The sequence below is a fragment of the Vanessa cardui genome, chromosome 3 (assembly GCF_905220365.1).
Source record: "Vanessa cardui chromosome 3, ilVanCard2.1, whole genome shotgun sequence".
In the NCBI taxonomy this organism is placed as follows: Eukaryota; Metazoa; Arthropoda; class Insecta; order Lepidoptera; family Nymphalidae; genus Vanessa; species Vanessa cardui.
Genome location: NC_061125.1, coordinates 10,096,479 through 10,120,494, shown reverse-complemented (window position 1 = coordinate 10,120,494; position 24,016 = coordinate 10,096,479). Strand labels below are relative to the sequence as shown.

Here is a 24,016-nt window from a genome sequence, read left to right as displayed (position 1 = left end):
TTCTTAATATGGATAGATTAAGCGTGCCGTTTATATGAATCAGAAACTACTTCAGGGACAATTTCAAAAGAAACTTTCGAATAAAGCAAAAATACACTTTCGAAAATGCGGCTTTAATACGTCATGCGGCATAAACTACGAGGTACCACCCTCGAATGAGCTGTAATCGACCTCAGTAAAAAAACTTTGCAAAAGAGCTATTCGTATGCTATGTCGTACATCATATGACATCACATCATATACACAAAATTTGATTAAAGACAGAAAGAAATCTGCCCCAAATCACACCCTAACTGTAAGCCGTTTAGGAGTTCCGTCAATACATAGTATAAAACAAAGTCGCTTTCTCTGTCCCTATATCTTTAAAACTACGCAACGGATTTTGATGCGGTTTTTTTTAATAGATAGTGTAATTCAAGGGGAAGGTTTGTATATATAATAAATGAACAATATAGTAAAGAAACACTGACAATTTTAGAAGTTTGCAATGTGATTTCGTAAATAAATAAATTCTTTAGTATATTTAGTATCAGTATTGCACCCGTGAGAAGTCGGGGCGGGTCGCTAGTTGATTATAATATTCGATTATGACAATTACATGAACATAACCACGTTCCGGAAGGTGATTCAAATATCCAAGTAACCCATAAATAAAAGATTCGACCGAGTATTGCTAACGTGCTCCTCAGAATTGTTCCGTTCCTTCCCGTTCCCTTAATTTGTCATGGATCCTGTGCTCAGAACCTTACCAAACTTTCACCAAACTACCCTTGAAGTATATCCTTTATAATAAAAAAAGAATCATCAAAATTGGTTAACGTGATTTTGAGTTATTTACCTATTTGTCGCGCATATACATAATGCAAATTTAAGACTTATGTCGTTTTCACATGGATACCATCATCGGAAAAAAAAATAAAAAAAATGGGACCCCACGGGAAGCACTACCTTTCAAACAAAAAAAAAATTATCAAAATCGGTCCACCCAGTGAAAAGTTATGAGGTAACAAACATAAAAAAAAAAAAAAAAAAAAAAAAAAAAAAACAGACGAATTGATAACCTCCTCCTTTTGGAAGTCGGTTGAAAAGAAATATTTCCGTTACTTTATTAAATTAAAATAATTTATATTTTCAAGCATAGGTTTGACCTACTGGAGTTGTCACTGACAACTCAAGTCTGATAGATTTTCAACATAATCGACCTAAAAGAACCTCCGGTCTGTAGTAATATTTAGTTTGTTATAACATACTAATCACTCGTCCGATTTCGTTCGGATAAAATTGACAGAAATTTACGCGTTCTAAATTTAAAATTTTAGATACGTTTAAAATCAGTCGGAACAGCAAATGTAACAAATATTACGATTAGGTAAAGATTCGATTTGAGAAATACAATTACATCATTAAGTCTCCTAGAGCAGATGTCGGGATCCTATTTAGCTGTCGAGTGTTCCAACACGTTAAATGTCAGTACCCCGCCATTACAAGACTTGGTTAAGAAAATGAGCCTAAATGTTTTTGAAAAGGGCAAGATGAGACTATCGAATTGCGAAATAGTTATATATAACTCTTCTCTTATTGCGGTAATACCTTTTATATTTCCATTAACGATTGGCTATGATGTGTAATTTTCCTAATATATCACCTGATATTCATATCATCTTTCAATAATATATGTATGATCGTAAATCCTTTTTAAAATTTAGTTCAACGCGCTGTTTTAGGACAGATTTTGTGGATATGCAAACTTTGCATTTACATGAAACTCGTACAGATTAATTAATTCAACACCGACAACTAGTCGATAGATAAACATAAATTAGGCTTTTCAAAAATCCGTACTTTAAACCTGCTATCTCTTTCTCACATGTTTCCTTGTTCCATTGAATCATCTCGACTGTCAGTTTGACACTTAGCTAAACACTATTGACATTGCTATTATTTGTCCGTGAAATCCTTTCTATATGCACGTCTATTAGTGTGTCATTTTGTAACGGTATTACGTATCCGTAGAAGAAAAAAGGCAAATTAATACTTATTTCTGCGACACATATAACGTTACGTAATTGTGCAATGCATTTATCAAATTAACGTATATCTTTAAAGATTTAATGTCGTCGGTCCTACTGGCCCAGATGTCGTTCAGGATACCACTGAGACTTCATTAAGTAAATTTTATTCAAACTGCCGACTTTACTGTACTTCAAAGCGAGTTTTTGCTCGGCGGAAATTTAGAACAAATTACAATATTAAATTGATTTGTCACCAATACCAAAAGCGTGTGCAAAATATCATCGATATCGGTGGATCGGAACTGGTTTCAAATATTGAGATAACCATATGCAAGATTTGACCCACACATACGAACAGGTTGATAAACAAAAACTTATAAAAAGGGGTCACACGTGAGAGCTCGAAATACACTCCCTGAGGGTATCTATCACATTTCGGCTGAGAATGTCGCGTCGGGAATGAGAAGGGTGTTATGGGAGCACGTGTGGTAGAATGACGACACGTCTGACAACGGAACGCATTTTGTTTTATTTTTCAAATCAGCGTATTTTAAGAATAACCATACAAACAATACATACTTCGATACTAATATTATAAATGCGAAAGTAACTCTATCTGTTTGTCTCGCTTTCACACCAAAACTTCTGGACCGATTTAAATGTACATAATCTAGATCCTGAGAAAGGACATGTGCTTCTTATTAATTTAAAAAAGTTTTGCAAACAAAGAGGTCTTACATCAATATAATATTTTAAGTAATTTGTAAATAGATTCATATTATCTACGCGAGCAAAGCCGTGGGCAACAGCTCCAGACGATTTTTTTGTTTTTTAATGTGTCTGCATAATAATTAAGGGGCCAATTACATATACTTTAGACTCACCTCAAGTTATTTGCTCCGCATTCCGGCAAAACATTTTAAGAAAAGAGATTCCTCACCTGAAACAAAAAAAAAAGGTTCTAAAGTGTCCGTTTTACGAAGTCATATAGTAATTTTAGGTTTCTTAACATTAATTACATAATTTGCGTGTCAGACCGGGTTTTTTCCCCTCTGATGGTTATATCTTGCATAACACCACTTAAATGCATTGTCGCATTCTTTTTAGGGTCACTGAACTCTCGTTTAATTTTCGATTTAATAATGTCTTAACGTACTTTCACTCATTGATATAATTATTTCAATAGATTACTAACGCTGATGATGAAGATACTAAGAAAAGTAGAGCCGTTCGTAAATTTCCCACAGCTGGGCATGATAATTCCATTCACGGCAATGGATATTAGAATTAACGAACGTTGCATGTTAATCTCAGAATGTCTTGCAATATATTTTTGATGTACGATATTTTCCTTCAACGTTAAGCACTACATGAATGAATAGTAAAAATTAAACTTTGATTTGAATAGGTCATAAATATATATAATCACTAGATGTAGCCCGCGGCTTCACTCGAGTTTTAGGGATTGATTGCGATGAGTTAAACAAGAAACGCAGCCTACGTCCTTCCTTAAAGTTCAAGTATGCTTTAAACCAAATTTCATCAAATCCGGTTCATTGGTATGTTCGTGAAAGAACAACAGACAGATTATCATCACATCTATAATATTAATTAATATAGATATAATATAATATCATATTTGTGGATGAATTCTTTATTAATTTTCACACATTATTAGAGTTAATATCTAATTTTTTTTATACATCCTCCATAGATATATGTATCTATATTACTTCCGAACGTAATTGAGTACATCATGCTAATTTTAGACCGGTTTGAACTGAATAGCATATATTTGAATTACATTTATAATTGCGAGACAATCAATTTAAATCTTTGTAATCATTGACATGCTTTTTATAAACAATAATAAATTATTTTAGATATAGAGTAAAACATACGTATAACACTTACAATATTATGAATTTAAAAAATCATCTTTTCATTTTAAGTCCCAGCCCAATTGGGGTATTTTCTCAATAAATTCGAAACCCATTTTATTAGGATAAAATATATAACTGGATGTATGAAACTATTTGACCAATCGGCATGAAAGTTATCACAAATCTATTTGTAACTTGCCGATAAAGCATATAAATTTCTATACTTACCGTTAAAACGATTGCCATAACAATTGGGATATGATTGGAGAATATATATATTAGGGCAGCTAGATTGAGCTGAGATGATCCAGTGGCTATAACGCGTGCATCTTAGCCGATGATTTCGGATTTAAACCCAGACAATCACAACTACATATATATATGTGCTTAATTTGTGTTTATAATTCATTTCGTGCTCGGCGGTGAAGGAAAATATCGTGAGGAAACCTGCATGTGTCTAATTTCATAGCACTTGCCACATGTGCATTCCACCAACCCGCATTGAAACAGCGTGGTGGAATATGTTCCAGACCCTCTCCTTAATGGAAGAGGAGGCTTTTGCCCAGCAGTGAGTGATTTACAGGCTATTACTTACTTACTTACTGTAATCGTATCGGATAATTCACAAACAACATACAGACATTGCAACTCATTCCGTTCATAGAATCGTAATTTATAAATATTCAACAAAAAGCGAAAATATTTCAACGAAATACAACTAGCACTAGAAATAACGCAACGCTTAATTGAAAATTTTAATAACATTACAAATAAGCAACATACAGGTAAGTAGTGTAAAACTAATTAATGAAAAAAAAAAATATCTAAACATTTCGCGGAATCTTAATCAAGTCAATTAAGCAAATCTAACGCGACCACGGTGTAAGAATTCGCGTATCCGAGCCCTACAAACACACCGACTCGTCGTTATAGTAATTATTATAATTGGGGACAGATTTTTCTTACTTTAGACATTTAAGGACGACGAGGTTATGAAATATATTTATGAAGAAAATCTGACACTAACATGAATTTTGTGAATTTGTTAGCGTAACTCGAGAACTTTGGAATGATGCCGCTTCTTATCCCTATTGAAGCAATAACATGGGGTGTTATCCTGCTAATATTATAAACGCGAATGTTTTTGAGGATGGATATATATATGTTTGTTTCACGAAACACTACTGGCCGGATTTGGATGTAATTTTACACTTATATAGGGTATAGATCAGAATAACACATAGGCAACAATTTTTAAATATTTTATGTATTTTGGTCACAATATAACGATACATGTACCCGTGCGAAGCCTGGCGGATCGCTAGTATTATTACATAGGTTTTGGTAAAATTATATACTATGATGATATCTCGAAAAATTACTAAACCCGATGAAATTTCAAATCATTCACGATCAACAACTGTAAAATGAAGTGGTACCATAGTGGCCAGTACTTACCATGACATTAAATAGTAATTCTAAATTTAAATATTCAACAAAACTGTCGCGTGCTGGCATATCTAAAGAAGCCACCCACACGCCCGTGCGTTCTGAGGCGTGTAAAGTATTACTTAGAACAAAAAAATAAGTAGCACAAAGTGAATAGAAAAAAAATAACAAAAAAGTAAGCTAATAAATATTATTAAGCGAATGATAAGGACAAAACATCGACTTTTTTTATCGCATAAAGTAGCAGTATTTATTTTTATCATAACATTTTTGTAAGTAACATCACTGTGTAATCCATTCAAAACTCTATACTAATAATTTAAATGTGAAAGTAACTTTGTCTGTCAATCTGTCTGTCGCGCTTTCATTGCCAAACCACTGAACCGAATTTGATGAAATTTGTTACGAAGGAAACTTGAACTCTAAGGAAGGACCTAGACGAGCGAAGCCGCGGGCTTAAATATTAGATTATAAATCTTAATATTATTTACCATTCGCACTGGAATACGTAACATAATAATAGATCAATCTGACTTACTTGACCCCTAACCCACAGCCAATAAAACAATTGCTGCTAACATAACTATAACAACAACAAACAACAACAACAGCCTGTAAATTTCCACTGCTGGGCTAAAGGCCTCCTCTCCCTTTGAGGAGAAGGTTTGGAACATGTTCCACCACGCTGTTCCAATGCGGGTTGGTGGAATGCACATGTGGCAGAATTTCTATGAAATTTGTCACATGTAGGTTTCCTCACGATTTTTCCTTCACCGCTGAGAACAAGATGAATTATAAAGACAAATTAAGCACATGAAACAGCGGTGCTTGCCTAGGTTTGAACCCGCAATCATAGGTTAAGATGCACGCGTTCTAACCACTGGGCCATCTCGACTCTTAACATAACTATAATCACATCCAATTCTAATTAATAAATAGTATTCTACTTAACGCTTTATTCTGTAACCAAAACCTTACGACTTATGTAAGTAAACTTTCAAATGCAATGAATCGTTTCAACTACTTTCAAGCAACAATATATGACCAATATACTACATACAATTATTAGGTATAATAAATTAATAAACAGAAAATTTCCTTAACATTAATACAATAATAACTATTTACCAATTTTGAGTTTAATTATCTTGAAATATAATTTCCATTTGATCCTGACTCTTGATTATTAAAACAATTTTATCTCAAAGGTTGCTTAAAACAATTTTCATATATAAATAGGTCTATTCGCTATTGAAAACTTTTTTCTTAATTCTCATATTTTTATTTTATTTCATTTAAAGGAATTAAATATACCGAAATTATTGTTTATCCCCTCGGAGTAAATGATATCACATATAATATACGGGTATAAAATCTAGATTATTGATAAACTTTCTCAAAGGATTCCAAATATTGGAAAGGGATGTTAATTCATAATTATTTATTTAAATTTTTTCCTACTGCAATTTTTAAAAGGACTAAATGTCCTGCAACTTCACACTTGCAAATGAGAAAGAGCGCTACTTTATGATAAATTATTTTAGTTGAAGGATTTCATAAAAAAGTTTTTATCTATTATTCTACCCAAAATCAAATCATTACATAGTATTAAACAAAGTCGCTTACCGCTGTCTGTCTCTATGTATGCTTAGATCTTTAAAATTACTTCGATATTGATTCGAGAGGATGATTTTTGTTTATAATACATGGACAATATAGTAAAGAAAAATTGGTAATTTTAGAAGTTTCTAATGTGTAAATAAACAAATTCAGTGGATCTATAGTAATCAACATTGCACCCGAGCGAAGACGGGGCGGGTTGCTAGTTTAAAATACATACATATCATATAAAATATATCTTTTTTTAATTTTCTCTTTTAAATTTAAATGAACTTTCTTATAAGCTTGTGTTACTTAATGTATTTTATATCTGTATGGAAGTTTTTGTCCCATACAAGTTGTAGCCTCACAATGGCACGTGTATACGAATACGAGTAGCCGCTTTCCCTTATACACGATTAGCAACTTTCCTCAAAGCCCTAAGACGCGAAATTTTCATACTTGCACTCTTTAATACGTGATTTCTCCTATATACAATGTAATAGCGAATGAAACTATAATTCTAGATTTTATACTCAACATACAACATACATGAATATATTAAACGTTCTATTTATTCTACTGAGAAGACTCGTCAAGAAAGTCAATAGTTTCGTTTATCAGCAATTATCTGTGTATTTTGAGGATTAAGAATGCTTAATCTTAATAATACACGGATAATTGCTGATATATGGATAGCCGGCAATGTCGGTACACAAGCGTTCGTATTTTGTTCGGAAGAATGAAAAAAATCGAATGCTTGGACTAAAAAATTAAAACATTATTGCGTTTATATAAACTTTCATTGTGTTCTCTTTTACGAATCTTTTTTTTGTTATTTTTTCAAAATACAGCTCGAATCTTGTTGAAGTTTAAGATATCATACATTTGTCTGATTTTATTTACTGCAGTGGATCCTATACTTTTAGCCGTTATAAATTTGCTTATTGATAATTAGTTATCAATAAAATTCAATTCTTTATTTAAAATTTAAAATCGAAAGAAAAAATATGATTCTAATATTTTTATGAATGTGAAATTTGAAACACATATTTACCAATTTTTCATTTTATTGATTTTGTTTTTTTTATATCTTCAGAATTAATTAACGTAATGATTGCACAACACTTTAATTTATACAGAAAAAAAAACTACTGATATAATTTATAATAAAAGAAATCTGAATGCTAGATACACATACATATATTAAATTCGGTTATACATATAATCCTGACATATCAATAGTTGGCAACATTACTTATATTAAAAGTAATTATTTGCTTCTAGGCGACATTTCGATTCCTCTTGAAAACATGAAGTTGAAGATATTCCACGTCGCTCCAATATGAATTTAATCGCTGTGTTTTATAAAATAAATCAATAACAAACAATATTAAACTTTCTAACAAGCTATAATTTCCAACTCCGTATATTGAGACACGATCGCGACTAATATGTATCACAGACTAAAAAAACTCGTCAACTTTTGTTCCCCATTTCCTGTTTGAACTACCGCACTATACTATCCATTTTCCGTACAAATTCCAGTTTGATATAGAAAAATAAAATCAAACGAGAAATATAAAAACTTTTTTGTGCATATAAAAACAAAATCACCGTCTATGTGTGTTTCAATGTGTTTATTTACTGCATAGACAACTAACAACCATTAACATAATGTTCCGAAAACAAAATCAAATCTCATAACCCAATATCAGATGTTTCAATTTTTTTCTATCAGATTAGAAGCAAAACTTCGCTAACGTACCAACGATCATGTTTTTAACGACCATTAACTTAAATTATATTTTTGTATAAGTTTCATACAAAACAATTTTCTCCTTTTCTTCCAGGTCTCATTATATCTTAAGCCTTTTCAATATGAATTTATCTTAATAGAAATTACAGAGTACTTTTCAAATCTTTCAATAACTTTTCCCAATCAAATCCAACAGCGACTTTCATCGCATTACGTATGTAAAATCGCACATCGCACGCTCTTTCTAACACTTCATAATGCGCCTACTATGTTACTTATATCCACCGTACATTTTATTACACTATTAATATTGTGTATTTAGTTTCATATTAGATATTTTTTACTATGTATTGGAATGCTCCGTCGTACTTTTATGTAACATGAAAGCGGACGGACGAGTATTTGATGATAATTTTTTTTTTACACATTATGTTTATCTAGAGCAGCGGTTCTCAATCTTTGGGCCGCAGAACATTGTCGAATAATACAATAATCAAAGTATAGAATTGTCTAAAAGAAAAAAAAAGGGATTTATTAATCAAGGTTAAATAAGTATTCCCGTATGTGAATGTAAAATTAAATGCCTGGTTGGGGATAGATAAACAAAAAATTTACCTCGAGATCCTGGGATCAAACTTTGGATTGGGCCCATAAGATTAGTCTGTAGAGAAATAGATAAATGCGCCTGGATTTCCAAAGTGGAGGTCGTATTGGATTCTGAAAATAGAAGCCAATACCCGCTAACTTAAAAAGGAGTTAAAGTTTCATATTATAATCAATAACGAATGCATATATAGATCAATAAACATTCACTATGAAAAGCAGTGAAGCGTAAAGTTAAACTTATTTTGTCTTTGAATTTAAATTCGTAGAAGTGAGAGTTTTGTTTTTAATATAGTAAATTAGACATTTTTTATGCATCTCCGATAGAAAATATCACGCTATCAGAATTTATTGATAATATTAGTGATTATATTTTTAGCGTGATATAACATTACATAACACTAAAACTGACTTGTAATCGATATATCGATTTATCCTCTGTATGAAACTTGCACACATATAAATACTTTAAAAAAGTATAAAGTTTATTTTAATAGCCAATTAGTACATTAAATAAGTGAAAAATATTTATATATGTGTGTATACTATGTTATTAAACATATATGAATTTTACACGTATAATTATGATATCCAAACAAAACATTCCATCTCATGAGAATACCGAACAGACAGACAATAGTCACGCATACAGTATTTTGTAAATATGCCGAGATGTTATTATTTTACTCAGTGATTTCTGCAACAGTATTTAAATGCGCTACTGTTTAATAATTCGAATTTAATAACATACTTCTAACAAAATTACCACGCTTGTGAAAATGAATATAATTTAATTGATTGTTGGGCTTGTGTATGCTAAGTTTAGAATCATCATGATACTGGTCAATATTTAAAAAAAATTGCAGTGTTCCTTTTTAAAAAATATTATTATTTCAGTATAATTGGAGGCACAAGATACAATACGAGCTGATTTATACTTCTGAAGAGGTGATGTTATAATAATAAATGTATACGTGTTCTATACTATACAGGCTCAATGCATGTGAATGGCTATATAGTATTTGTGTAGACGTCTGAATGCGATAATTTACATTAAATATTCGCCGTAGAGTAAGCTCCAAGACTCCTTAAAAAGAGAGTAAGGAATTTGCAGGCTGTATTTTGTTAATTAAAAATCTATGTTTTCGTCTACATAGCGTGACCACACCCTTGATCGTGTCGTTCGGTGCTCAAATCATTTGACAGGTAACGGATCAATCACTATTTATAACTGTAGCGAATCAGGTCATACATGTTGATTGCAATCATTGCGAAAACTGAATTTAACAAGTATCAAAACTATTTACGCTTCATTAAATGTATTGAATTGCATTGCGTTCATATCCTTTTTTCATAATGAATGTTCGACTCATAATCGACTTCAGGTATTTTTTTGTGATTAACGATCGAATATAATTTTTAGTGATGTTTTATACGTAAAAACTATACATTATGCTGACGTAAGCACGTTATTATAAATTGTAGTCTTCCAATCATTTGAAATATGATTTTTGTAATCACTACGAAATTCACCAGAACTAACTCAATTTTGTAAATGCTTTTACAGTTTTTATTGGTTACAAATTATACCAAAATACATTTGCTAAGTCTGCTATTATAAAATGGAAATATTCTAAATATAATACGTATATAAGTATTTATCAAAATAATTGAAGAAACTCCTCATTTGAAGGAATAACTAATATTCCTATTTACCCCTACAATTAAGCTACAAGGGACGTGAATAAGGACCAACCAGTTTTTTTAAGTTAATTTGCCTGAACACATTGCGTTTTAGACACTTCAAATGTACTCAGCATCAAATCTATCTATTCATCTCCCTATTTTTAATACAAAAAAAAAAACTTTACATACCGTTAAAAGTTAAATGAGAAGCCAAAGTCACGTGCAAAATCTAATTAGAATCTTACAAATGAATAATAAATAAAAAATATGCCTTTAGTTAGAATTAAATTTGATTAGATTCAATCTCTGCCACTTACGCGATTTTGTTAACATTGACAATTGTGTGCACGTAATGTATAACAAAACACAGTCGATTGTCGGCGGATCCCAGAGGCTGTCGGCTGGACCACCGGCGCAGCGTGACGTAACAAACACATTCTTAAGAAAGAACCGCGTCTTTATTCGATTTTTTTTAACTGTATTCGATTCAAAGGTCCTCTTTTTTAAAAACTTATTTATAATATATTAAAATATGTAAATGTATTTTCGTAAATTTATGTCATTATGTCAAACACATTTGATATAACGGTAATATTTGTATCACAGATACATTCAAATTAAAAAATACTTCATATAAAATATATATACATGTATATCTGTACCAATATTATTTTTAAAAATTGTGTTAAAGAAGCTGAAAAAAATAATATTTTCAGTTCAATGTTTACTGTGTCACAATTCTACATATAATTATTACACAAGATAAAATGTTCTCACTTCCAAAAACAATTACAACTGTTTCGTAACAAAAGATTAACTGACAAAAAGTAACGAGACTAAAACTCGGACGCATATATCTTGACAAGGCACATACACAATAGTAGAGCAAGGATCATAGAACATATATTATAAAGAAATGGCTTCAACTTTACGAAAGCGAAATCTGCTTTAAGTCATACAATCGTTTAAATTCTAGATCAATAATTAAATAATAGGGATACATCGATGTTTGTCTTAAATAATTATAAAATAACTTAATTACTTAGTTTATTTATTTATATTTTTCTTTTTTAATGTTTAAAATATGATTTATTGGCCTCATTCGTTTAGCTATAAAATATTTTTTATTTGTTCGAAATTTGAAAACTCTCTCTAACTAGAAACTTTCAAATAGTGTGAATATGCCATTTCTAAGGTGTCGGTTTTGATCTTTGGCCATGCAAGGGCGGGACCAGGTTTGGAGCATTCACAGTCGAGCCTACATTATCTCGTACGTCGGTTTATTTAGTAAATATTGACTGCCTGTTTGTCGCAACATCCGCTCTGATTTTGGTATAGTAGTTTAGATTATGAATACCTTTTATGAGAATAGAATTGCCCTACTTAAATGCTACTATGTACTATCATTGTGGTAGTACATAATAGAGTTTGGTTAACTGGTTCGAATTTTGAAAATATATATACAATTTTAATATTGTTACTGAAATTTATAATTAATATGTAATTAATAAAATAGGAAATGTAAAAAGGAGAAAATTTAACTTTTTTTTAACTAATAGATATAATTAATTTGTTTTAATTTCAATTAATATTTAAAGACTGATATTAAACTTGATAGACTCAATACTCAGGAAATGCTATGAATTTGTATGTTTGTTTCTGTTATAACTATCATACATTTTATTAAATTATGTTTAAATAAAATTTTCCCTTTTTTTCTTTAAGACGAACAAACGCATCTAACACGAATATTAAATTGATAATGAATGTTTTTAATTCTATCGCTTCTTAATATGTAAGCAACAGTGTAACTTAAGCCTATTTAAATAATATGGCAACAAAACTGTCAAGAATCACAAACCATGACGCATTAAATAAGTTGGCAACAATGGTGCGTAGGGCGCAGCATTACGGATGTGCGTAGGACACACCCACGACATGCTATGTACTTAAATTACATAACTTTTATATGTACCTTTGTAATTGATTTACATTTACCAATAAATAGCATAAGGGTTTGCATAGAAAAAACATTAATTTATTCAAATAATTCGAAACAAGTTGATAAGAATTATGTTTCGTTTCCTGATCATTTCAATTTACAGAGGAATGTATGTACTATAATTTGTAATACATCAACTATTCAGTTTGTTTTCTATTCCTGCTAGTAACAACGAATTTAAAGTTCAACTACTTTTGGATTGTTATGTAACTCTTAATTAATCTTATATCTCCTAGTTTAGAAGCTAAGTATTAAGGAATGGTTATTGGTATTTTTCAATGCTTTCAATTTTTTTGTTACTAACGGGTAGTAAAGTTGTCTTCAATCCGACTATTGTATAAATAAAATCATAAATTATTAACAAATTAACTATATCAGTGCAATCAACGCTTCTCTAAAGACGAATATCTCGAAACGAATCTCCAAATATATAAATCCACACACACAAAGCAAGAACCAGTATAAAATGTAATAATTCAGTAGAAAGGTAGCGCCAAAACCGCAAGTAAATGGTTTAATTAAACTATGACCAACTCTATATCACGGTCCAACGGACTTCAATGAAATTGGTATATCAACGTATAGAAAAATATACACTAGAATGTTACGTAAAACAATTAATATATAATAGATTTGGAATAAAATATAACACAATAATTTCGTTTTGAAATTATACAACAGTTTTGCAAAATAGATTGATTCTATCAATTACTGATTAATATTTCTCATACCGATTGTATTTGTATATTTTATAAGTCCAGACTTGAACACTACGCGGCCTTAGCAGACTGTACATTTCTCAACAGGTAAAAGTAATCTAATCAAATTAAGTCTCCGTTTAATATGACGGGTTATGTGAAAAAAGAGTATACATAACCGTTAATAAACCTCCTTAATTAGTCTCACAATTATTTTAAAACCGTTAATATCCCATTTTGTGATTTTCCCACAAGAATGCCGGTTATTACAAAGTCGGTCATTTCAAAAAAAACGCAGCCGTCGATGCATCATTGTTCTTTGTGCTCTATTTATCTAACCGCTATTCCGTATTAGGGTTCCTTAGTAATGGAAAACTACGTAAAAAACAAATATATCCTCCTTTTTTTTATATATACAAACGAAACAAACACATTTAAAAGAGTATTTACTTACAAACTTTAAAAAAAAATTAATCAAACATTATATTCGTTTAAACCAATTGAGATTTTAGTTTAACTCAACGTTGAATATTCTTTGCTGTTTCTGAACTAGATTTGATTGTAATTTTTACTATTACAGTATCGTTTTATTCAACAAATTTAGTACAATACTGAACTCATTATTCACATTGACTCCAGTAACCGTACTTTTGTAGGAACTCGAGAAAAATATCAAGGCAAACATTCAAAAAACGCAGATGTCACATGCTGATTACTTAACTGTTGTCTGAAATCTAGATAAACTGGTTACACTAACGTTCAAGACTATAAAATGAGGTTTTATGAGTTACTGAGAAACAAAAAGTTCAACATTCTAGAATGTATCCAAGAGCAGAAAATGTTACAGAAAAACAAAAATACAAACAAAAAATATTTTAAAACATCTAATAATGTAGATTATTGTATATTTGTATTGAATTGAGAATAGTTAATAAGGTTACTACATAAATATAGGTACATATCTTTCATATAAGCTCAAAATAGAGAACTGACAATCCGTTTCAAAGAAGCACTTATCGTGTGTAATATGATACTCAAAAAAATTGCGTGTATTTAATTACTTTATTATTTATTATTCAATAGATCATGACAAACAGACAACACATCACTCTTTGCCTCGTAACCATATCAAAAATAATATTCAAAGGCGATTACGATACCAACTTCAGGCATTACTTCATATGCCTAAAGCCACATTACATAGTATAAATAATAAAACAAAGTCGCTTGCCGCTGTCTGTCCCTATGTATGCTTAGATCTTTCAAACTATGCAACGAATTTTGATCGGTTTTTTTTTAATACATAGATTGATTCAAGAGGAGTTTGTATATAATACAGTAAAGCAACAAGTAAATTTTGTAGTAAATTTAGTATCAGCATTGCACCCGTGCGACGCCGGGGCGAGTCGCTAGTTAAATATAAGATACAATGACTACTATTATAAGATAAAAATCTTAGTGAATAACTTTGTACGAAAGCCGGACATTGCAAATAAGTGTCAGAAATAAAAGAACGTCTAGTTTGGTTTCGTGTAATTATTCTAATTGTAAAGCTGATCGTGATATCAATTTAATATATTATATGACATAATTCATATCGCATAAATTAATGTCTAAAGTGGATGCCGTTATTATATTTATTACGCAATCGTGCGAATAAAACTTTACTTTATAATTAGTTCAAATGACAGTTGCATGAATAAAACAGATCCGGTGAAACATTTCCGTTTCAGTAGTAGGTATAATTATGAAAGATAATTGTCATACGACTAAGTTTGATTGATTGAACGCAAACTTTGCAAAGTCAAGGTTCTTGTATTTTCATAAAATATTAATTAAAAGAAAAAAGTAAAGTAACAGCCTGTAAATTTCCCGCTGCTGGACTAATGGCCTCCTCTGTCATTAAGGAAAGGGTTTGGAACATATTCCACCACGCTGTTCCAATGCGGGTTATTGGAATGCACATGTCGCAGAATTTCAATGAAATTAGACACGGTTTCCTCACGATGTTTTTCTTTACCGCCGAGCACGAGATGAATTATTAACACAAATTAAGCACATAATAGGATCATAGGTTAAGATGCACGTGTTCTAACCACTGGGCCATCTCGACCCGCTAAATGGAAATATTAATTATTCAAAAAAAATAGCAACATCAATAATGGAATCGCCCGCTACAAAAAAAACGTTGTATATTGCATAACTGGTTCCGCTTTGGCACAGCTTTTGTTGTTACTTATAGTCGTTTCGTTGGTATAGTGTCATATTGGAAGTGCTCTTCGCTTCAGGGAACTAAAATTTTCACTAACAGATCTTTCAACATATCACTCGCGATAAGGTGACTTTAAATAGTTAATATTTATAAATACTTAATAAGATGAGATAAGTAATTTCAAAAGGAGTTCCTTAAAATAATAATTAATCAGCGAAAATTTAGAAGAGAAGCTTACGAACATATACAAAAGGCGCGTTGCTTCTAAAATTTAAATTTTGTGGAGAATTACGGCAAATGTCGATACGTGTGTTATAGTCATAAGCTGTTACGGTGTCGCACGTACACGCTACTAATGGAATTCACTATAGCTGGAGAAATGATACAAAATTCAACATTTCTTTACCATTCTCCGGAATAACTTTAACAGAAGTGAAAAGGTTAATTACTAGAAGCTTACTAGTTAGTAAATATGTAAACTATTATACAATACATATAGATTACTCAATACGTTTTACTTTAAGCACAATATGTTGAGACGTTGAACTGAAGTCCACGTTTCATATCCACCGAAACGATACGACGATATCTCTAAACTGAACACCGATCAATAACAAGATATAAAACTAATGAAATTAAGATGTGAGAGTTTCTCACGTTAATTCATTTAGCAATAGAAAACAATTTATTTATAGAAACTATTATTGTAAATGATTATGCAATTAAAATTCAATATTTTCAAGAACTCGCAATATACTCGATTGTAACTCATTATAAAACATAATTCGTGGTACGGTTGCGCACGCGCCTAACGGAACACAGAATTACAGTCACACGTTTGATTGGATACACCACGCATCTGCTCGGTGAAGTAAGTATCTTTAGTTCCGCCGGATTCTTTAGAAAGCACTCTTTATTGACTGGTGAATGAACCTTATGTTTCATTGCCAGCTATTAGACACGATTGTCTTTATATCAGCCGAATAAAAGAAAATTGTACGTGTAATAAGCAGAACTAAATATAATTCTATAAATATCGGGACACGTATATATTTATTGAATTATTTAAGACGTAAGAGTGAATCTATTTAATTATTCTAATTTCTCTTTCTATAGAAAAACCGTATTTTACAAAGCCAAAGCATCGCAAACCACAGAATCCACGACTAATGCGCACTAAAAGGGAACGCGCTTTGCATATTTAGGTGATAAATAAGCATACAGATTAGTTCTACGCTTTTTTATCACTCGTATACACATACATATATAATTGTATTCAACTAACATCAATTTGTATTTTGAATATTGAAAAAGAGTAAATAAAACAAAAAAATAAGGTTCTTGTCGGTTTTTCTCGGTAGAATCTATATTCCGATACGACAGTTCACTTAATATAGTTTGTAAAATCGAGATTCAAATGTGCTTGTAAAAGCCTACCTAAATAAACTGTATTTTGTTGTTTTTATTGATACATTTTCTTGTACTTGCTTATAGTAAACAATATTCATATTTTGACGACCTCCGTGGTAGAGTGGTGTTTACACCGGTTTTCAAGGGTACGCCACTCCGAGGTCCCGGGTTCGATTCCTGGCCGAGTCGATATAGATTATCATTACTATTCTATGTTGTCTTGGGACTGGGTGTTTGTGGTATCTTCGTTACTTCTGATTTTCCATAACACAAGTGCTTTAGCTACTTACATTGGGATCAGAGTAATGTATGTGATGTTGTCTCATATTTGTTTTATTATTGTTTAATAATCATATGGTAATAACAATCAAATAGGGATAAATATTCGACGGCTAAACGAAATAGGATGAAAATTGTTGAATGTTTTCGTAGGGACCGGTAAGTAGTAATTATGGGTTAGTAATTAGCGACGCATTCGAGATGAATACGTGGGAGCGCGCAGATGGGTATAATAAGTCATTAACCCCCAAGATTATGCGTGGTTGTAACCCATGCACTGAAGCGACAACTATATGATCAGTATGTTCGAATGTTCTTTATTTAAATTTGTTAAAATTAAAAAATTTATAATTCAAATTTGGAACAGTTTAGAGATCAATCCATTCGAAAAAGCGCGCCTTTTCAAATTAAATTAATTAATTATTAGTAACAAAAAAGTTAACAACAAAAACAACAGCCTGTAAATTTCCCACTGCTAGGTTAAAGTCTCCTTTGAGGAGAAGTTTCGGAACATATTCCACCACGCTGTTCCAATGCAAGTGGAAAAAAACCTTAACAAATTTAACCTAATTTTTATTTTTTGTTACTTTACCCTTATTCGCCTCAAGTACACTAAGAACGAACGTCACTCACGAATGCACGTCTATAGCTATTAAACCTTATTCAATGAATAAGGAAAATATAACAATAAAGAATGACATTTACGATTAACTTATTTGTTAAGTGTACTTATTTTTGAAAATCGAATAAAAAACTACAACACACTACCGTTACAAAAACTATATTTCCTGAATATCTAAATATATAGTTTGAAATATTGCTATAATGTGAATCAATTCGCTTATTCTCTGAAATTGAACCGTAACTTCACCATATTGCACTTGTGATGTTTTAATTTTAGCTTAGAGAAACATTCAAGTCGTATTAATCTGCGGAAATGTATTTACAAAATGTCAAAAAAAGACTTCAAAACTTTGGAATGTCATATTCATTTGTCGGAGTTTACGCCACAAGTGCTGTTTCAATAATTTTAAATAAGAATAAACATAATAAAGAATTTTATATTTAATATTCAAAATACATATATCTCAAAATTTATCTCTTGACACACTTTTCAGTAAAATCCGAATTTTGATAACGATAATCTCATTACTCATATAAGTTATCAATATCTATAGTGTAAAATTGAGTCTTATTAAATTTAATGAATTTAGATACTGGTCAAATAAATCACTACATATTAAATATAGAAATGGAGACCATAGTTCTATTGATTATACATAGTATATATTTTAATTTATTGGTGTAGGCAATCTTGATAAAGATAAAAAATGTCATATATGTTTTTATTATTTTTTTCAATTCAAGTTTTTTTGGTGTGGTTTTTATTTGAATATAAATAAAACGTATTATTTACGTTAGTTTTAGAAGTATATAACTTACGAGGCAATGATGTCAGCGATAAAACACTCGTTCGATACGTCGAGATATCGTATTATTTTCCGTTCGCTCAAAAACGAATAACTTTCTCCGAATAGTAGAACAATCATAGTCACGATATCTTACGAATAAGATCTGACTTATTTAGATAAATTCTTTATCCGTGATGTATTTCTGTGCGATTTTAGTTATAAACGCCAAATATCACTACATTATTTACTATTATTTCTATTAGTAAACTTTGTATGAACACACAAAGTTTACTGATAGAAATGTTCAAACAAACCTCGTCAATATTACTCAAAACTTATTAGTTTTAATCGTTTTAGTTTCGCCTACGTGAAATTCTAAATGGAGTATTTAATGGTTTCCTTTGCTTATTTAGATACGACACATTTTTTATGGTATAGGTTGGCAGTCGAGAATATGGGCCACCTGATGGTAAGTGGTTACCATTACTCATAGACAATGACGCTGTAAGAAATAGTAACTATTCCTTAAATCGTCAATGCGCCACTAACCTTTGGAATTAAGATATTATGTCCCTTGTGTCTGTAGTTACACTGGCTCACTCACCCTTCAAACCAAAACACAACAATACTGAGTACTGTTGTTTGGCGGTAGAATAACTGATGAGCGGGTGGTACCTACACAGACGGGCTTGCACAAACCCTACCTACAAATTTTACTAATTTAGACACACAAAAATCATAACAAGAAATTTCAAAAATTTATGTATTGTAGTACACACTAAATTTTCAATCCAAAATAGCATATGTTGTTAGAATTACTCAAGATTCGATCTAAACCACCTAACTACTCAACACAAAATAACACACAAAAATTTTCTATGTATTTAACTAGCCGATTATACGCTTTGCTGAGCAAAAAAGGGGGAATGATTGATAAATTAATAGTCTATAAACTTCTACGGTAATTTTGATTCATGCGATCAGTAGTTTTCACGTGATTGACACACAAAGAAAATATATCTTTATGTACGTCATGTTTGTGTGTGTGTGTCTCTCTTCGGCTAAATTATTGTATAACGTAACGCACTGCAATTGCACATTTCGTTTGCATATTGTTATTCCATTGTCATTACAAGTTGATGAAGATATCAGAGTAAAGGAAATACATCCGTATATTGTTCAGTCAACTTCCTTTCCTGGACTCGACATCACTTTACTGTGTTGTTCCTCACTCTCGAATAGTAATGAGTGAAATATTAATTTTATTAAAACGTGCGTAGAATTGTTATCACTATCTAAAAATTTTTGATGGATAATATTTAAGAAAAGTGAAATAGTAATTCATAATGTATAAGAAATCAGTGTTGAGACACATTGAGATAAATCCATTTAATAACTGGCTTTTAAATATGGCCGATTTTCTTAGATTTATTGAGACGTCATATAACCGACGCTCGATGTTACAAAATCTAATGAACACTCGTTTGGAAATATCAATTAAGGCTTTTGATTGGGCTCCAATTAAGAGTTAGCAAACAATAAAATATATAGATGTACATGAATATAAAATAAGTATGCAGAAAATATTTATCACTGTTTTGAATTATGGCATGCATTAAAAATGTCAAGCCATAATCATATCATAAATAAAAAGTCTACCCACCATCAGATATAAGAATCACTAAAAAGAACTAGGCAGTGGATTTTAATAATTATTTTTATTTTTTTATTTGGAAGAATTGATTATTCAACTCTATGTCACCACTATTAAGACATTAAAACAATTAGTAGGAAAATATTAAAATTCAGCTTAACTAAAATGATGTGTGTTAATTAATGTTCTTTAATATAAATAATGGTTGAATTAAATTATGATTGAGTGGCCATCTAAGGAAGACATAATCGTTGATCGGATGTGACTAAATGAAAACCAGTTTGGTATTAAAAGATATACGACCGATAATTCGTTACACGCTTTGATCGCGCCCACGAGAGATCTAATTCATATGTTACACTTTTATGGCAAGCTACTTTTTGAGAACTAGTTGAATTTCAAGGATAAACGCGATGAATCATATTTTTATATGTTTGCAAATGCAGGCTTCTTTTATATGCTTTAAAACTATTAATAAACCACGTAGCCAAAGTAACGATTGTTACGGCCACGAGTGAAAAGCCACGCCTATTAAAACATTTTCAAACTTTTGTGCCTGAACTTAATTATTTAATTGCCTTGTTTCGTATTGTAAATTTTCAATTGTTTCTTACCAAAATTATTCTAAATGCCCAGGCAGTCTTATCTCTAACTTTTTGTACCTAACAGCCTAACAGGGCGTATAGTGATTTACTAGATTATTAATTACCAACAAAAATGTAACCTATAGAAGTTGAATAAATGTATTGAATATTTTTAGTATATTACCACTTTAAACTTAAAACCACAGCCGATCAAGAGGTCTTTGAAACAATTTGCTACGGCCCCTTGCTCAATCCGACGCTGATTATGATGGATTAATTATCTCTAGGTAACCGAGTAAATGAGGAGATTTTTTTATGCTGAAATAACTAAAAAACCAAAATACGTAGATCTTTGCATGTTTCGATAGTTTTTGTATAAAATATTATTAATTAAGTAGATTCATTTCGTAGTATTCTCATAGTTATATTTGCTCTTAGTGTCTTAAAATCAAATTACAGTTAAAAAGTCATTTCATAAATAGAAGATTACGCAAGTCACTTTAGAGCTGAATCTAGTACTTCTATAATAAGATTTGTGTTACTGAATAATATCGAAACCGTAACGGTTTGTAAATAAGTGTATATAGACTAATTACGATAACGGTTAATCTATTTTTAATATTAATTCCACTTTAGCTAACATTACTACTAAGTTATTAACATTATAAAATTTTACATACAATATTTCGTTTTGTGATAATGACCATTGAGGAGGTCTGAGCTATGCCTAGAACCAACCCAGGGCGTATAATTAGGTCACGCTTACCATAAAAATGATTTAACATTAGAACTATACCCATTTAGAATTCATAAATCTATAAGATTAGAAGAAGTAATTCAAATTCAACTTATATTATCTAGCCTTACCTATATAATCTATTCGAATTTCAAATTAATTTAAAAAGAAACAAATATAGCTGTTAGTCTTTTGATTGGACCAGTAGGTAGGTACACCTAACCCACATGTTTCATATTGTTTTATAACAAAATCTTTAATCTGACGTATCAAACGCATTACACCCATTGTATTTAAATGAGATCGATTATTTAGACCGCGTGTCACGGACTCGGGGATATTTCGTAACATGACACAAGGTTTGCAAGTGTGAGAAATTGTATGTTATTTAATTATTTAACACGGTTCATACAAGCTAAATGAGAAGTATTTTTGGCGTTTTCGCGTAAAAAAATAGTATTTTACCAAAACAAAAATTTGCATATTCATTATCACTTATCATTAGGGTTATTGCTCTACATTGCATTGCAGGTTTTGTACAGTTTTGCAAATGTTTACATCTGTAATGACGTAACACTCTATTTGTGTTGTTAATTTTATTTTAAGTGTTTTAGTGTTGTTGTGAAAACGATGGTTTAACTATCTAAATAATTTATTTATATACTGCGGGACGTAAAAGAAAATATTTTAGAATTGAAAATCTTGATCTCTATTGTTCGTTAGACAAGTTATAAAAATAACATTCATTCGTTGAGAACAAAAAGTTTCTATACATGTTATAAATGTTATTGAGTTAACTATCTGTCCTGTAATTCCTGTGGCAATACGCATAATATGTATAATACTATGCCTTTCCAAGAACGATGGTCTATCCTGGCAGCTGCAGCCGTTGACAGGTGTATTAAAAATACAAAAAAAAGAATAAATAGTGCGATAGCTTATTGAAAGCGAAATTCAAAGAAATTAATTTTAAAGATAAATATTTATTTATTAATAATATTGTGACTGTAGGATTTGTTTATTTTTTTAAGAAAAATAAGAAAATCTGCGAACCTTATGTTAAATTCCCGTTAACTAAACTATTAGTTAAATCTTATAAAAATTACAATTGCAATATCATATAAACGACGTAGTTTTGACGGTTTCCTTTAAATTAATATGATTCATATATTTCACACCAGCTAGGAGATAAGCTCGTAAGAGGAAAAGGGACGGAAAAATCTAAATGATCATGATCAATCCGGCGAGTTTCATATCACTATGTTAATTAAAATGTAATAGAGACCCATTACAGTTAATTATTTACTATCGAACGACAGTATTTTTTTGTTCTAAATGTAATTAATAATATATAGAAAAAGTCCATCACAAATAAAGAGTTATTCAATATTATATGCATGTTAACTTTCACTAGCAATGGCATGCTATATCGATATATTGTTTCAAATATAATTGGTTTTATCGTTGTTACATCACTAATTGTAATACAATCGTTAACTTAGCGTGAGGGTTATCGTTTTTCTAATAATATATCGATTTTTTATTATAAAGCTAGGATCTATCTTTTAAGCGTTGTCTATGGTCTATTTCTTTTTATATATGTATTGCCAGATATAAAAAAAAATTTACTTAGCTAAATATAAAAAGGTTAAATCCGTCTACAGGGGTGTTGATATTGAAACGTTTTAGAACTGCTAACTTCTTTACTCAGAGCTTTTGAATTTTTAGACTAAAAATCTTAACGCCTTTATTACCTATCAAGTCATAAAAATACGTTCAAAAGAATTGGGTGTTTTTTAAACATTTATATATAATACAATTTCAGAGTATATATCTATATTGATTAATATTGTAGTATTTTTTTCTTTCGTTGAGCTAATAAAATGTATACAAATATACAAAAGATGTGTGTTTATTGGGTACCCAGAATAAAAATATCTTTTACCAATATATTACAAAAGAAGATTAAGTTTAAGATTAAGAGAAACCACAGATACACAATTGTATCCCAGTTTTTGCCTTCATATTGTTCAGCTGT

General features: G+C 30.6%; 1 protein-coding gene across 3 annotated transcripts in view; it reads right to left on the bottom strand.

Annotated features, from left to right (window-relative positions):
* LOC124543923 (myosin-1-like) overlaps positions 1-24,016 on the bottom strand; it is a 135,121-nt gene that overhangs the window by 78,413 nt on the left and 32,692 nt on the right. Inside the window, exon 2 of one of the 3 annotated variants that reach the window (XM_047122251.1) lies at positions 2,897-2,952. The exons of the other annotated variants lie outside the window; for them this stretch is intronic. The gene's annotated coding sequence lies outside the window, so the exon portion shown is untranslated. The remainder of the gene's footprint in view (positions 1-2,896; positions 2,953-24,016) is intronic. 3 annotated transcript variants of the gene reach the window in all.